The sequence below is a fragment of the Scyliorhinus torazame genome, chromosome 12, assembly GCF_047496885.1.
Source record: "Scyliorhinus torazame isolate Kashiwa2021f chromosome 12, sScyTor2.1, whole genome shotgun sequence".
Lineage (NCBI taxonomy): Eukaryota > Metazoa > Chordata > Chondrichthyes > Carcharhiniformes > Scyliorhinidae > Scyliorhinus > Scyliorhinus torazame.
In genome coordinates, this window is record NC_092718.1 from 151391920 (window position 1) to 151408006 (window position 16087).

Genomic DNA, 16087 nt, shown 5'->3' on the forward strand with positions numbered 1-16087 from the left:
TGAATTTGACCTCCGAAGAACCCTCCGACAAGCAGTTACCTACGCACAAGCCGATGATTCCGACCTTGAATACTTCGATGACGATTTTTACAGGGTTTCCGGACCTCGCGAGCCCAATGATAGCTCCGTGGTCCTATATGACTATGACTCGGACGAACCTTTCGTGTTGCACATTGGCGGCCCCCACATTGAATCCGACGCAGATGCGGATTCATTTTTTGGATTTGAGGATCTTCAATCCAGCAGATATGACGTTCCAACTTATCAGTACCGGATGATGCTGCAGCCTGACATTAACAGACAGGGAGCGGTGCAAGCACACGGAGAGTGCCCTGCTGCCACACAGAGCGTGGTCCACGTCCCGCTCAACGTTCCCGACTCTATGAAAGAAGACATGCAAGACTCCAGAGTGCAGTCCTCGCATGAACCAGAAGTGACTCCAGTGTCACAAGCTTCCACAGCAAGCTCGTGGACAGACTCCACAATTGCAGAAATGCAAGACTCCAGAGCGCAGTCCTTGCACGGACAAGAAGTGACTCCAGTGTCACAAGCCTCCACAGAGAGCTCGTGGACAGCCTCCACGATAGAAGCAACGCAAGACTCCAGAGCGCAGTCCTTGCACGAACAAGAAGTGACTCCAGTGTCACAAGCCTCCACAGAGAGCTCGTGGACAGCCTCCACGATAGAAGCAACGCAAGACTCCAGAGCGCAGTCCTTGCACGAACAAGAAGTGACTCCAGTGTCACAGGCCTCCACAGAGAGCTCGTGGACGGACTCCACGATGGAAGGAACGCAAGACTCCAGAGCGCAGTCCTTGCAGGAACAAGACCATGAGGGTCTAGCAACCTCTCCTGACCAACCAGCGGCAGACGATGCAAGTCTGCCATGCTCACGTGAACAGCGAGAAGGCTATAACAGCCTACCATGCTCCACTACACAGCAGCATGACCATGACGGTCTCTCATGCTACAATGAAGGGCACAGCGCTGAAGACTGTTCAAGCCCAACTGAAGACAAGCCAATGGAATCGCCTCGTCCAAGCCCAAAGAAAAAAGGTTTATGCGCTGACCTTCAGGATCATTGTAGCCGAACAGAGATTAATAATGCTGCACGGCCACAGAAGGATGCTGAGGATTTGCTAACGAAATTAATTGAATGTTTAACTTGCAAGGAGCAGACTGAGAATTGCCAGTGTTTTAGTACGGATCAAAAAAATGGACAAGACATTGATCCTCAGGTAATGGAAATAACACAACCTGAATCATATCTACAGCAGGGACAAATGTCTCCCTTCAACACAATGCCGCAAAATCCCAACTTCGGAGACCAGCAGTTAGTCAGTAATGACTCTTCAAACCTGGAGGGGAACATTAATTGCATTGAACCTATACACACTCCACTGATTATTGAGCAGAACATTGGAGCAAGAATCCTGAGGACACCGACATCGAGTAGCCAGATAACGAATTTAAAACCCACAGCAGTTTCAAGTGAACCAAGTGTGCTTTCCACTAATGGTGAAGATGCAGATAAGGTCGACCCGATTATCCATTGTACCACACTAACCCCAGTGATTAAGCAGTTATGTATGGGGAGTATAATGTGGGCAATTGAGAACAGTAAAAGAGAGACTGTGACCATGCCAGTCCCAGCAAAATCAGACCCAGAGACCATGAAGGCATGTACATTAAACAAAGTTACATATGAGGTACCTGAGAAGAAAAGTGAAATGGAATGTTCTTTGGAAAATGGTACAATGTCGATAGAAACAGTGGATCCTATATTCGAGACCATACATATGGGAGAATTTGGGGGTAATAAACAAGGTTCTGCAATGTCTGGGGGAAGATTTAAAGTTCCAAAGAAGAAAAGCCCAAATGAAGGACAATGGCAAGACAATGACAGTCCACCGACATGGTGTGCACCACCAGATGAAAACTCTGACAATTTACCCAACCCTAGTGAACAGCAAGCTGCTAATGACGATCTATCCACGGGATGTGAGACGAGTGACGACAGCATCCCACTTCCCATGCAAAAGGTGCAAGGTGACAGACCTCGTCTAGTGCGTACCGAGGCACTCGACGATCACGGTGGGACCACTGACGACTGCGGTGGCGGCGCACCGCTTCCACCCTCGATGGCTCGAGCCTCTCCACTGGTTGGTGCATTCCTGCATGTTCCGACTCCAGAAGTGCAGCTTCAGGGAATCTCGGCTGCCTCCAGTGAACCTGTTGGGACTCCGGACGGGGGGCATCGACGGAAGGCAGACCGGACTCCAGATGGGGAGCAGCCAAGCGCCGACTCTGATTTGCGCACGCCAGACCTTGCTCCGGACGGGCGGTGTCGCGGCCTCGGTGATGGCACGCTCAGGGTGACGGCAGATGCCACGGCGACAGGGAATGGATCGCGTGGCAGTCCCACTGGGTCGGCAGTGGCTACCAGCACCGGCGGTCCAAGATGGACACACCAATTCGCGCCATCGCCAGACGTTGATGCGAGCAACAATTCTCTCTCCAAGGCGACATGCTTCGACGTTTCTCTGCGGAGTCGCCCTTCCGGCACAGCAGGTGGCCGGAACCAGCGTACACGGTCTCGGCCAACTTCCACATCTGGCACAGTCATCGCCTTGCATGATATTAGTGATGGTGCTACTTCGATGGCAACGACCCATCGGCTACAAGATGCCGTCCACCACAAACATAAAAAGAAAACAGACTCCACCTTGTTCCTGGCATGCAGGGCGGATGGATTGGTGCGTAGGCGCAATCAGCGGGCTTTGTGCCGCCTTCCACGCTCGCAACTGCACCGTCCGCACACGCCGGATCCTCCACTGGTTCCCAAGGATGACTTCGTGGGGATGCCACGGATCATGCCCCTTCCATCGCCACCAGAACCAAACCACAGCCAGGGCACCACTAACAAAGATGTTGAATGTTATATTTGCACGAATGAAAAAAACCAAGCACTGCACGAAGTACAACAACTGGTAAAGTAGAGACTTCGGCAACAGCATCACCTCCAACAGTCCAAGGTGAACCAGTGTGACCCCAAATCTCCACAGCTGAACCGGCTTGAGGACCAGCCCATTCTTGAGGCGGTCACCCATTAGACTGGACTTATAACGCTGTTCATACGTTCAAAAAGTCAAACACTTCTGTATTATAACCTGTTGTTGTTTATTGTTCCAGATATCGTCTGACCAGACCAATGTTCAAGTTTTTTTTTTCTCTCGCATCCAAGTTTTGTTATGGTACAACCTTGTTAGTGTGACGCACCCGACATCGCCCCATGTAAATAGTTACGTCATATACACACGCTGTACATAACACACACACACACTCTTCGATGCACTCACGACACAATTATATTTATAACCACGTAGGCACATATCTTTGTAAAAAGGGGGGATGTCATGATATTCAAACACACACATCATGATAGACACACCAACAGACAAATCAGAACACACAACACCACAACCAATGACAGAAAGATATAAAAGCACAGACACGACCCCCGGTGGTCCGCATTAGCTGCAGAGGAGAACCAGGACACATCTATTGCCAAACACACTCAGGGAGACAGCACGTGCAGAGTATCCAGAACGAACTGTATTATAAGAGTTATAATAAAATAGAGTTGTACCACATACAACTGTGTTGGCTCATCTGTGCACCAGAGCACCCAACACCACAACCCCTAGCCAAGCTGTTCCAGTACAGCTACAACACTGGCATCTACCTGGCAATGTGGATAATTGCCCAGGTGTGTCCTGTACACAGGAAATAGGACAAATTCAACCCAGCCAATTACCGCCCTGTCAGCCTACTCGCCAGCATCAGCAAAGCGATGGAAGGAGTCACCAACAGTGCTATCAAGAAGGCAGCTGATCACTTTCTGAAGGGTAACTAGGGATGGGTAATAAATGCTGGCCTAACCTGCGATGCCCACATCCCGTAAATGAATATTTTAAAAATTGCAATGTATCAGTGAGGGGAAAGTTACCTGGACATTTTGTTCCAGGAATCAGTCACACCCCTTAGGCTAGGTACCTCACGTTGGTTTGTGGTCAGAGACAGGGTGATATAACTATAAGAGAGGTGGGTATGGGGATCCAGAAGGTAACAATGGAGGAACCTCAATACATGCTGACCCACCCAGTGACCAGCCAGTCCCATGAATGAATAATTCAAAAGGTTTTTGATTCCTTAAGCATTGGCACCAATACTGGGGAAAGGGAGGGACATTGCGCCGACTATCACCTGACACGAGCTGGGACCAGTACAAGTGTCCAGGCTGGAGAGAAGGGCTTTAAACTGAATAGTAGAGGGAGGGCTAATGTGAGAGGAGATTTGGAAATCTAAAGACAAAGGTCAAGGCAGGATAACGATGTGGATGTGTTAGGAAGCGCATACAAACATATCAGGAAATAAGGTCAGAGAAGTGAAAAATGGTAAAAACACAGAATCAAAGGCTCTTTATCTGTAAGTACATAGCATTTTTAACAAGATGGATGAATTGATAGCACAAATAGGAATAAGTGTGTCGGATTAAATAGTCGTGATAGAGATGTGGTTGTAAAGTGACCAAGGCAGGGATCTGAATATTCTTGAATGTACTTGACATTTTGAAAGGACAGGAAGAAAGGACAAGGCAGTGCGGTAAAAACAGAAAATGCGGGACAATCCCAGCAGGTCTGACAGCATCCGTGCAAAGAGAAGGGAGCTAACGTTTCCGAGTCTGGATGACTCTTTGTCAAAGCTAGAGAGAACTGGAAGTAGGGTCAGATTTGTACTATTATGGAGACGTGGAGCAGTGGGGTTGGATGGGGGCCAGTAATAGGTGGAGATTAATAAAAATGTCGAGGACAGAAAGACAAAGGAATGTAAATAGGGGTGATTAAGGCTAAGAAGGATGTTGATAGTGTCATGTTATTCACCCTGGGGTAACACGGACTGCAACTGGATGCAGTTGTACTTGAAAGTAGACACCAAACTTTGATGTAAGTTCAATACACTTTATTGAACTTGTGGAGCAGTGCACACAGTTCGCTGTGGGTTGACACTCTGCTAATCTAAGTGTGCTAACTATAACTAACTAGACCAGACTAGCTCTGAGCCACGTGTAGAAGGTGCTAACTGATATATACACCCTGACTGTCACTACAGTTGTCACCAGTGGAAAGAGGCAGAGTGCTGATGCCTTGTGTGTTTTATAGTGGGAGACCACCTTCTCGTGTTCTGCCTGGTGATTGGTTGTGTTCTGTCCTGTGTGTTGATTGGCTGTACTGGGTGTCTGTCACTGCCTGTCTCTATCTCATTATGTGCATGAGTGCATATCATGACAGATAGTGGCACATAAAGTGTGAATGGCCGAACAAAGATGAATGGTGTGTCAAAGGGCAACGAGGAACAGATAGCCCAAGTGGGGTGGGTGGGGGGATGGTGAAGGAAAAACAGATCAATGGAAGAAATTAAAATAAATGGATGGAAATATAAATGGGATGAAGGTGGAGGAGAGAGTTCACAATCTTAAGTTGTTGAACTCAATGTTAAGTCCGGAAGGCTGGAACATGCCGAATCGGAAAATGAGGTGCTATTCCTCCAGTTTGCGCTGGGCTTCACTGGAACATTGCAGCAGGCCAAGGACGGGCATGTGGATGTGAGAGCAGGATGGTGAGTTGAAATGGCAAGAGACAGGAAGGCCTGGGGCTTGCTTGCGGACGGACCGGAGGTGTTCTGCAAAGCGGTCACCCAGTCTGCGTTTAGTCTCTCCAGTGTGGAGTACATGATGTGGCGATGCCGGCGTTGGACTGGGGTGGGCACCCGTAAGAAGTCTTACAACACCAGGTTAAAGATGTTTGTTTGGAATCACTAGCTTTTGGAGCGCAGCTCCTTCATCAGCTGAGTGAAGAGGCGGGTTCCACAAACACATATATAGACAAAGTCAACGATGAAAGATGATACTTTGAATGCAAGTCTTTGCAAGTAATTAAGTATTTACAGGTCCAGATGGTGCGACTGGAGAGAGGGATAATCACAGGTAAAGAGGTGTGAATTGTCTCAAGCCAGGACAGTTGGTAGGATTTTGCAAGCCCAGGCCAGATAGTGGGGGGGTGAATGTAGTGCGACATGAATCCAAGGTCCCGGTTGAGGCCGTACTCATGCATGCGGAACTTGGCTATCAGTTTCTGCTCGGCAGTCAAGGGCATTCAGCCTCTGATCTTCAGGGAAGCGTTCTCTAAGGCGGCCTTCAGGATGCGCGACAATGCAGAATCGCCTCTGTAAATAAAATCCCCCTAATTGTACCCTTTCTATGGCTCCTTGTTCCGATGAACTGTACTCCTGTGATTCTGAATTGAAAACCTGATCCCTGCACAAAGACAGGTTGCTCAGTCCAGGGCTTCCTCCCTGTGCTCGCTGCAAAGTTCCCAGAACATTAGTGGCGTTCCTTCACAGTGACTGAACACATCAGTCATCCCTGTATCTCATGGGGAATGAGGATGTCTCCCACGAGGTACAGGACTAATGTCACTCATTCCAGTCATTGTCAATGTGTGCTCTCTGCATCTTTGGAGTGTGGTTGGCTTCTCCATCCCACCTGCCTCAGCCTCCTGTGACACTGAACCTCAAGGGTACAGCTGACGAAGGATGCTGTAAGATCACTCGCTAACAATTATGATTGTCCACCTATGAAACTACTTGCCATGGGTTCTTTGGGTTCTTTCGTAGCTGATGAGCCCAAACCTAGAGCCGCATCTTCGACTGCACATTTGACAGGTGTTTTCTGGATGTGTGATCAGTCCTTGATTCTAGATCGCTGTTATCCCTTTCTCAGGTTCCTTTTCCGGGCCTTCTCTTGCCATCGAGTGTCCTCGAAGAATTATGTCCCTTCAATCAGGAAGTTCCTCCAAGTTGGTCTCTTCTAAGCAAGGGTCTCCCAGGCGTTGACATCTATGTTACATTTCTTGAGCTAACACTTCAGGGTGTCTTTGAAGAGCTTCCTTTGTCCTCTTGTTCGGAAGCATTCGTAGAGCTGGGTGAAGAAGATTTGCTTTGGCAGTTGTGACTCTGACATCCTGAGCACATGGTCGGCCCAGCGGAGTTGATGCTGGTGCTCTTGGCTCCTTCAAGAACAACAATGTCAATACGCCTGTCCTCCCAGCTGATGCAGAGAATCCGTCCCAGGCAACGTTGATGGTACCTCACCGGGTCCATGAGGCAGCGTCTGTATATAGTCCAAGTTTCTGAGCCGTATGGAAGAGTTTGGAGGACAACTGCCTTGTACACAAGGATTTTGGTGTCAGCACAAATGTCTCGGTCGTCAAAGATTCTGCCGCAATAATGGAATATTGAATGTCTAAAAAAACAGAACTCGTCTCAAAACAGATATTTTGATTTCTCTGATCTTATAGACTAGCACAATGGGCATCTTTTATGATCTTCAAGCAGGTATGGGACCAATGTCTCTATCCTTCCAAAGTTTGATAAAACTGAGATAAGCCAGGCAGTGCAGGTGGTGACAAGGGTAGGAATTTAAGAGGAAGAGCAAAATAATAGCTAATTTAGCTGCAAAGTTTGAAGTACAAAGAAAGAATTAACTTGTGTCGGAGATAGTCCAATATGGTTTCATTTCAGCATGGGCGAGGAAGTGTGAGGAGGACAGTATGCTTCGTGAATTCAAGGAGCAAGAAAGGGTTCAAAAGCACAATGGTGTGTTTAATCAATACAGATTGAAGGAACTGTGGATCAGATGCACAGAAAAATGACAATGGACAATGGCAGGGCACCCAAACTGAGAGGCCTAGGCCTGAGGCCATCTTGGAATTGGCCTCACCTGCCTGCACCTTTGGACAATTTGCTGGCACCAGTCACACATCGAGTGGAAGCTCATCTCATTAAAACAATTAATATCAGGGCAACATCCCATGAACGAATAAAAACAAAGTTGTAGGGGAGCTCTCTTACTCCTCCTGACTACAAAATTATTTTAATTTATAAAACCCTCATATTTACCTTGTTGCAGGGGCCATGAAGAATATTGTTCTCTCATTGGCAACTAATTTTATCATAGGGAGGCTTTAATTCCTTCATTAACATATTTCATGTCCCCTGCCCCTTGCTCTTGTTTTGGGCCACAGGTTGTCCCACTTCTAAGTCAGTCTGGTTTGTGCCCATTTTATGTGCAAACAGTAGGCGCATTGCATATCAATTCCTCCCCCAATGTTTTTTTTTGTTTCTTCTCCAGGAGTATTAAGCAGATTCTGGAAGAGCCCCAACCCCCACTGTCCTCTTTAAAAAATATATATATTTCAGGGATGTGGGTATCGCTGGCTAGGCCAGCATTTATTGCCCATCCATAATTGCCCTTGACAAGGTGGTGGTGAGCTGCCTCCTTGAATTGCTGCAGTCCATGTGGCGTAGGTACACCCACAGTGCTGTTAGGGAGGGTGTACCAGGATTTTGACCCAGCAACAGTGAAAGAATGGCGATATATTTCCAAGTCAGGATGGTGAGTGGTTTGGAAGGGAACCTCCAGGTGTTCCCATGTGTCTGTTGCCCTTGTCCTTCTAGGTAATAATAATAATAATCTTTAATGTCACAAGTAGGCTTACATTAACACTGCAATGAAGGTACTGCGAAAAGTCCCTAGTCGCCACATTCCGGCACCTGTTCAGGTACACGGAGGGAGAACTCAGAATGTCCAAATTACCTAACAGCACGTCTTTCGGGATTGTGGGAGGATACCAGAGCACCTGGAGGAAACCCACGTAAACACAGGGAGAGCGTGCAGACTCCGTACAGACAGTGGTCATGGGTCTGGAAGGTGCTGAGTGAGTTCCAGCAGTGCCCTTGACAAGGCACTGTAGATGGTACACACTGCTGCTACTGTGCGTCGGTGGTAGAGGGGGTGAATGCTTGTGGAGAGGTGCCAATTAAGCGGGTTGCTTTGTCTTGGATGGTGTTGAGCTTCTTGAGTGTAGTTGGAGCTCCACTCGTTCAGGTAAGTGGAGAGAATTCCATCTCACTCCTGAATTGTGCCTTGTAGATGGTGGACAGACTTTGGGAGAGTCAGGAGGTGAGTTACTCACTGCAGGATTCCCAGCCTCTGACCTGCTCTTGTAGCCACAGTGTTTATATGGCTAGTCTCGTTCAGTTTCTGACCAATGCTAACCCCTCGGATGTTGATAGTGAGGGATTCAGTGATGGTAATGCCATTGAATGTCAAGGGGTGATGGTTAGATCCTCTCTTGTAGGAGCTGATCATTTCCTGGCACTCATGTGTGGCACAAATGTAACTTGCCACTCGTCAGCCCAAATATGGATATTGTCCAGTCCTTGCTGTATTTGGACAAGGACTGCTTCAGTATCTGAGGAGTTGCAAATGGTGCTGAATTTTGTGAAATCATCAGTGAATATTGTCACTTCTGACCTTATGATGGAAGGAAGGTCATTGATGAAGTAGTTGAAGATGGTTGGACCTAGGACACTACTCTGAGGAACTACTGCAGTGATGTCCTCGAACTGTGATGATTGACCTCCAACTATCACAACCATCTTCCTTTGTGCCAAGAATGACTCCAACCAGCAGATAGATTTCCCCTTGATTTGTTAGGGTTCCTTGATGCCATACTGAATCAAATGCAGCCTGGGTGTCAAGGGCAGTCACTCTCAACTCATGACTGGTTTTTGTTCATGTTTGAATCAAGGCTGTAATGAGGTCAGGAGCCGAGTAACCCTGTTGGAACACAAACTGAGGGTTGTTGAGCAGGTGGGTGCTGATGACGACCCCTTCCATCACTTTGCTGATGATTGACTGATGGGGGGGGGGGGGGGGTGCAGCTGGCCTATTTGTCCTGCTTTATGTGTGCATTGAATAGAATCATAGAATTGACAGTGCAGATGGTGGCCATTCAGTCCATCAAGTCTGCACCGGCCCGTGGAAAGGGCACCCCATTTAAGCCGACACTTCCAACTTATCCCCATAACCCAGTAACCCCACCTCACCTTTTTGGACACTAAGGGCAATTTAGCATGGCCAATCCACCTAACCTGCACATCTTTGGACAGTGGGAGGAAACCGGAGCACCCGGAGGAAACCCATGCAGACTCAGGGAGAATGTGCAGACTCCGCACAGGCCCAAGCCGGGAATCGAACCTGCGACCCTGGAGCTGTGAAGCAACTGTGCTAACCACTGTGCTGCCGTGTTGCCCTAATGGCTGGGTAACGTTCCACATTGCCAGGCCGATGCCAGTGTTGTAGCTGAACTGGAACAGTAGGGTAGGGGCGTGGTAAGTTCTGGAGCACAAATCTTCAGCGCTATTGCCGGAATATTGTCACGGCCCATAGCCTTTGCAGTATCCGGTGCCTTTAACCATTTCTTGATATCATGTGGAGTGAATCGAATTAGCTGAAGACTGACATCTGTGATGCTGGGGACCTCTGGAGGAGATTGAGATGGCTCATCCACTCGGCACGTCTGGCTGAAGATTCTTCCAAATGTATTTGCCTTATCTAATCTTGTATGGCCAGTCCACTTTAGCGTTTGATCAATGGTAACCCCAGGGAGTTTATAGTGGGTGAGTCAGCGATGGCAATTGTTGTGATGGGAGGTAATGCAACGAGACAAAGGTAAACCACAACGGTGATTTATGAACAAAAGAAGAACGTGGTATATGCAGAACAACACAGCTCCAACACAGGTCTGGTTCCCTCGACTTCCAGGCCTATTCTGATGAACCCCTGCTCCCTGGGTCCATGCCCTGGCACCCGAGAGGTCCAGGTTCACCTGCTCCCCTTCCACACCTACCGAGTGGGACATGTGGCATGTGAAAGATCGCCCTTTAAAGGGGCCATGCTATTTCAGTATGCCAATGAATATCAAGGGGCGATAGTTAGACCCTCTCTTATTGGAGATGGTCATTGCCTGGCACTTGTGTGGTGTGAATGTCACTTGCAGCTTGTCAGCCCAAGCCTGGATATTGGCTGGGTCTTGCTTCATTTGGACATGGATTGTTTCATTATCCGAGGAGTCGCAAATGGTGCTGAACATTGTGCAGTCATCCACAAATATCCCCACTCCTGACCTTATGATGGAAGGGAGGTCATTGATGAAGCAGTTGAAGATGGTTGAGCCGAGGACACTACCCTGTGGGACACCTGTAGTGATGTCCCTGGACTGAGATGATTGACCTCCAACCACAACAGCCATCTTCCTTTGTGCCATGTATGATTCCAACCAGCGGCAAATTTTCCCCCTGATTTCCATTGACTCCAGTTTTTCTAGGGCTCCTTGATGCCATACTCGGTGAAATGCTGCCTTAATGTCAAGGGCAGTCACTCACCTTAACCTGACTCCCTTCCCCCCCCAACCTCAGGCATTGGAGCAGTGTGAAGCCGTGGGCAGACATTGCCTTTATTGAATATTGAGTGGATAGTTGTAAAAGTGTGACTTCTGGTGGGGAATTGACAGCTGATCTCCCATGAATGCCAGGACTGTGCAGTCCGCTTCTCATTGGAAAAGTGATTTTACATGATGAATGTTAGTACATTTGAAAATGTGCGTGAGTGAATAGTTTTAATTTAATGAACAATGACATCATTAACCAGAAGAACTGAACTGCAGATTAAATTACAATCCACGAGATATGCAGGACTCTCTGTGTCCTCTCATCATTCCTATTCTAATCTCAACAGAATGTGAACAATAATAGTTAAACAGGTACTGAAATAACATTGATTGAAGATAGTGGTGTTGTGACCACTGAATAACAATGTTATGTGATTCACTGGAGAGTTCAGTATAGAATTAGTGCCGATTGTAGTTTAGATGAAGGGTTCAGAGACCAACATGAGACGTGGCTGACAAACCTGAGTGGGTTGTGTTCAGTGAGCCCCAGGATTAAATTGAAGCCAGTTCTACTTAATATAACAATGAACTTTATTTGATAATTCTCAACCCCCCCAACCCCCCCCCCCCCCCCCCCCCCCCCCCTCTCACAGGCTACTTTTGTCAGCCGGTATTCTTTAACTATAGTGTCTGGATTTTGTTACTTGGGTTTTAATTCCTGGACTGAAAGCCAGGCCAGGGGGTGGGGAACAGGCTGGGGAAGGGTTGAAGGGGTGGTGGGTAGTGGTGGAGTGTTGCCAGAGTTGCCCGTGTTCTTGAGGGGGAGGGAGTGAGCATGATTTTAACATCCCGCCGTGGCTACAGAGGCAGTTCTAGTGTCCCTGGTGACTTGGCGCCACTCTGTCCTGCCTGCTGACAATCAGATGTGCTGGGGACAGGAAGGGTGGGAATCTGAGGCGCTGTGGTGTTTTGGCCCCTGTGGGGCCACCAGCACGGACCCCATCAGCTCCTCCTCCCTTGGGGTGGCTGATGGTTACTGGGTTACTCCTTGGGATAGGGGTGTGGCCGGAGTGAGTCCGGGGGCTACCCCGCCAACCGGGACTGCCGGTCTGGAGGCCCACTCTCGCCTTGACCAGGGCCTCAATGCATGCGGCCACGGAGCACATGGACTGCGCCACCTCCCTCTGGGACAGTGTCATGTCCCTCTGTAACTGGCTTAGGTCAGCCAGCACCCGGCCAATGCAGTCGACGGCCACAGCCATGACCCATTGTGACTGGACCAAGCTCTGGAGCGGCGCTTCAATATCCAGGTGGCCCTGTACATGGCTGCCCGTGACAGGTCCGCCCCTGTTATGTGTCTTGGCCACCACTTGCACAGAGCGTCCCAGGCCTTGGACATCTTGGGCCATGACCCTCGCCTCCAAGGCTTCTACGCGGATAAAACCCGTTCAGTGTTGGCCTGGGTAGCACACATGGTTGGCCCCACCTCCTGGACATAATTTAAACTCCTCCAACTGCACCTGCAGTCGTTGGATGTTGATGACACCTCGTGCAGTCCCTGGCTCTGCGTCTGCATCACCATCATTGATGGGATCGCCCTTTCCAGAAGCCCGAGTCCTATCTAGATGACAGCTAGTCCCTGGTGTCGGGCTGTCCTCCGACTGTCTGCTCCTCGGGGGTTCCTACCTCCACCTGATGTATCACTACACGTGTAGCCATTTCACCATAATGCCCAACCGAGGTGAGTGTCTCTGGGATGGTGGAGGGTGTTGTAGACAGCTGTAATGGAAAGTCGGTGTTGTCCCTGGACGGATACTCCAGGGTGTTGCGGGCTGGTGTTTGGGGGCTCACGTTGCTGTCTGGTCCTGCCTCGGCACTTGATGTGTCCTGGGGTTGTGGCCAGGGGCGGAAGACACCAGAAGGACGCGCCTCATCGCCTAGTGATCCTGCAAGACACAAGACACAATGCATGGATGCAGTTCAAAGTGGTACACAGAGCACCCTTGACCAGAACCAGAATGAGCAGGTTCTTCCCGGAGGTGGAGGACAGGACAAATGTGAACGATGCCAGAGGGGCCCGGCCAACCACACCCACATGTTCTGGGCATGTCCCAAACTTCCTGGGTTCTGGACAGCCTTCTCTGAGGAAATGTCCAAGGTTGTAGGGGTGAGGGTGAAGCCATGCCCAAATGTGGCAATCTTCGGGGTATCAGAGCTGCCAGAGGCACACATGGGGAAGAGGGCCAACGCCCCTCCCCCCCCCCCCAATCACAGGGGAAACACAGCCGAAGATGACGGGGGAAGAAAAGACAGGGGGTGGGGGAGAGGAAGGGGGGGAAACACCTCCACCATAACCGACCAGAGGGGACACAAAGGGGGGGGGGAGCGGGCAGGGTGGGGGGGGGGGACCAGGGACCACACGCCGAGCCAGAGGGCGGCAGAATGTAAATAGGGGAAATTAAGGGAAGAAAAAGACAACCCTTTCTGGATTGTACAGTGAATAAACACTGCCAACAATGTACATCACTGTTTATAAATTTTGAAAATGCAAATAAAAAGATTTTAAAAAAGACATGAGGTGTGGTTGGATCGCAGGTGGGGGTGGTGTGGAGATGGTGGGGGGCTGGGTGCTGGGGTGGGAAGGCAGAGGGGTGGTGTGGAGATGGTGGGGGGGGCGCAGGGGTGTTGTGGAGGTGGTGGGGTGCTGGGGTGGGAAGGCGGAGGGGTGTTGTGGAGGTGGTGGGGTGCTGGGGTGGGGTGGGTGGATAGTGGGCTGTTGTGGAGGTGGTGGGGTGCTGACGTGGGAAGGCGGAGGGGTGGGGTGGAGGTGGTGGGTGTCTTGTTATGCTCTAGGCATAGCATAAGCAGCTTCCTTGTGGTGCACTTGACAAAGGAAGGTTCAGACGTGGAGATAACTTCAACACGTTTATTAATCTATTTACAATTCTCCTACTCGGATTCGCCACGACTGTTAATCCTTCTATAGCTACTCAGACTGACTAACCAGCTGCTGCAATCCACGTGGTGGGTGTAATATTGAATCAACCCTGTGTGTCTACTCACTGACTGTCTCCACTGGAAAGAGGAAGATCATGTGTGTTGTGTCCTTTATATATGGGTTGGTGTAATGCCCTCCTGTGGTCGTGTCACCTCTGTGTGTATCGTGAATGCCCATTGGCTGTGTCCTATCTAACTGTTCTATTGGTTGAGTGTCTGTGTGTCATGTCTCTGGTGCTCCCTCTAGTGTCTAGCTAGTCTACATGTATTTACATTAACCCCTTGTGTCTTTACAGTGATGCATATCACCACATCCCCCTTTTTTTACATGTTACATATTTTCTGTACACTTAAAGAAAATTGAACAAAAAACAGGTAGATAAGTTATGGTATATACAAGTCATGAGAACAGTGATTAAACAATAAGTCCAAATCAAATGTGTGAGTCCAAAACCCTTCAATCATCATGGTCAAATGTCTCTCTTGGTGGGGTGGTGAGTTTGATGGTAGCATGTCCTTGTGAACGCCATCGGTGTCCCTGTGTATCAGAAACCAAGAAGTGGTCAAATCACTTCGCTGTCTGATTTGGAGTCTTTTTTTCCCCAATGTTTGTGATGGTGATGTTGGATGGCATCTTGTAGCTGATAAGTCGTTGACGTTGAAGAGGTACCATCAACAGTATCATTCGAGGTCATGTATGTGCCATCTGTGGAAGTTGGATAATACTGTGCATACTAGTTTTGGCCAAATGCTGTGTAGGAAGGGTAATCCTGATGAGAACCATTGAAGCTTGTCGAATTGGAAACAGAATTGCTGCTCGCATAAATACCAGGTGATGGTGTGAAACTAGAACCTTGCATCTGATAGGAATATGCCGTCTGGCCAGGCTGGGGTGCAGCAAATCCTGGGCTGTAACTAAGGCATCCAGTCTGCAGTGCAGATTTTGCTTGCGGTAGTCCGCCTTCGGTCTTGATTCCATAAGTGGGCAATCCGTAGTGCTGGCCTGTTTGAGATTATGCTGCATAGACTGCTGGCTGCTGCATTCCTGAATACTGGGTTTGTCCAGCATAAGCTGTCATTGACTGCACTGCTGGTGTGGAAAGAATGTGTGGGTATGGCTTGGAAGGATATAGCTGTGGTGAATATTGGTGTATTCCTCTTGGACTGTAGGCACTACTTGTTATTAGCGACCCAGTGTAATTGTCAAGTGATCCATCTCCTGTCGTCGTCGTCACCGTGAGCGTGCCGTCACTGAGGTTGCGGCACTCCCTGTCTGGAGTAAAGTCCGGCTTACATGAATCAGGGTTGGTGTTTGGTTGCTCTCCACCTGGAGTCTGGTCTGTTTCACCTGAGTCAGTGTTGGTTTGTTGGTGCTCCCCATCCGGAGTCTTAGCAGGTTCACTGGAGTCAGCTGAGATTTCCTGAAGCTCCACGTCTGGAATCGGAACATGCAGGAATGCATTGACTTGCGGAGAGGTTCGAGCGAATGAGGGTGGAAGTATCGTGGTGTCACCGGAGTCACCAGTGGTCTCACAGTGATCGTCGAGTGCCTCTGTACACACGAGCTGAGGTCTGTCACATTGCACATCTTGCATGGGAAGTGGGATGCTGTCTTCACTCGTCTCACATACAGTGGATAGAGCCTCAGTAGCTTCTTGTTGTTCACTTGGGCTAGGTATACTGTCAGAGTCTTCTTCTTGTGGCTCAGACAATGTGGGAGGACCGTCATAGTCGCTG

The 16087-nt window shown here is 49.1% G+C and overlaps 1 long non-coding RNA gene across 1 annotated transcript in view; it reads left to right on the forward strand.

The window, feature by feature from the left end:
* The window catches only part of LOC140387244 (uncharacterized), a 351290-nt gene that overhangs the window by 19740 nt on the left and 315463 nt on the right, over window positions 1-16087 (forward strand). The window lies entirely within an intron of this gene.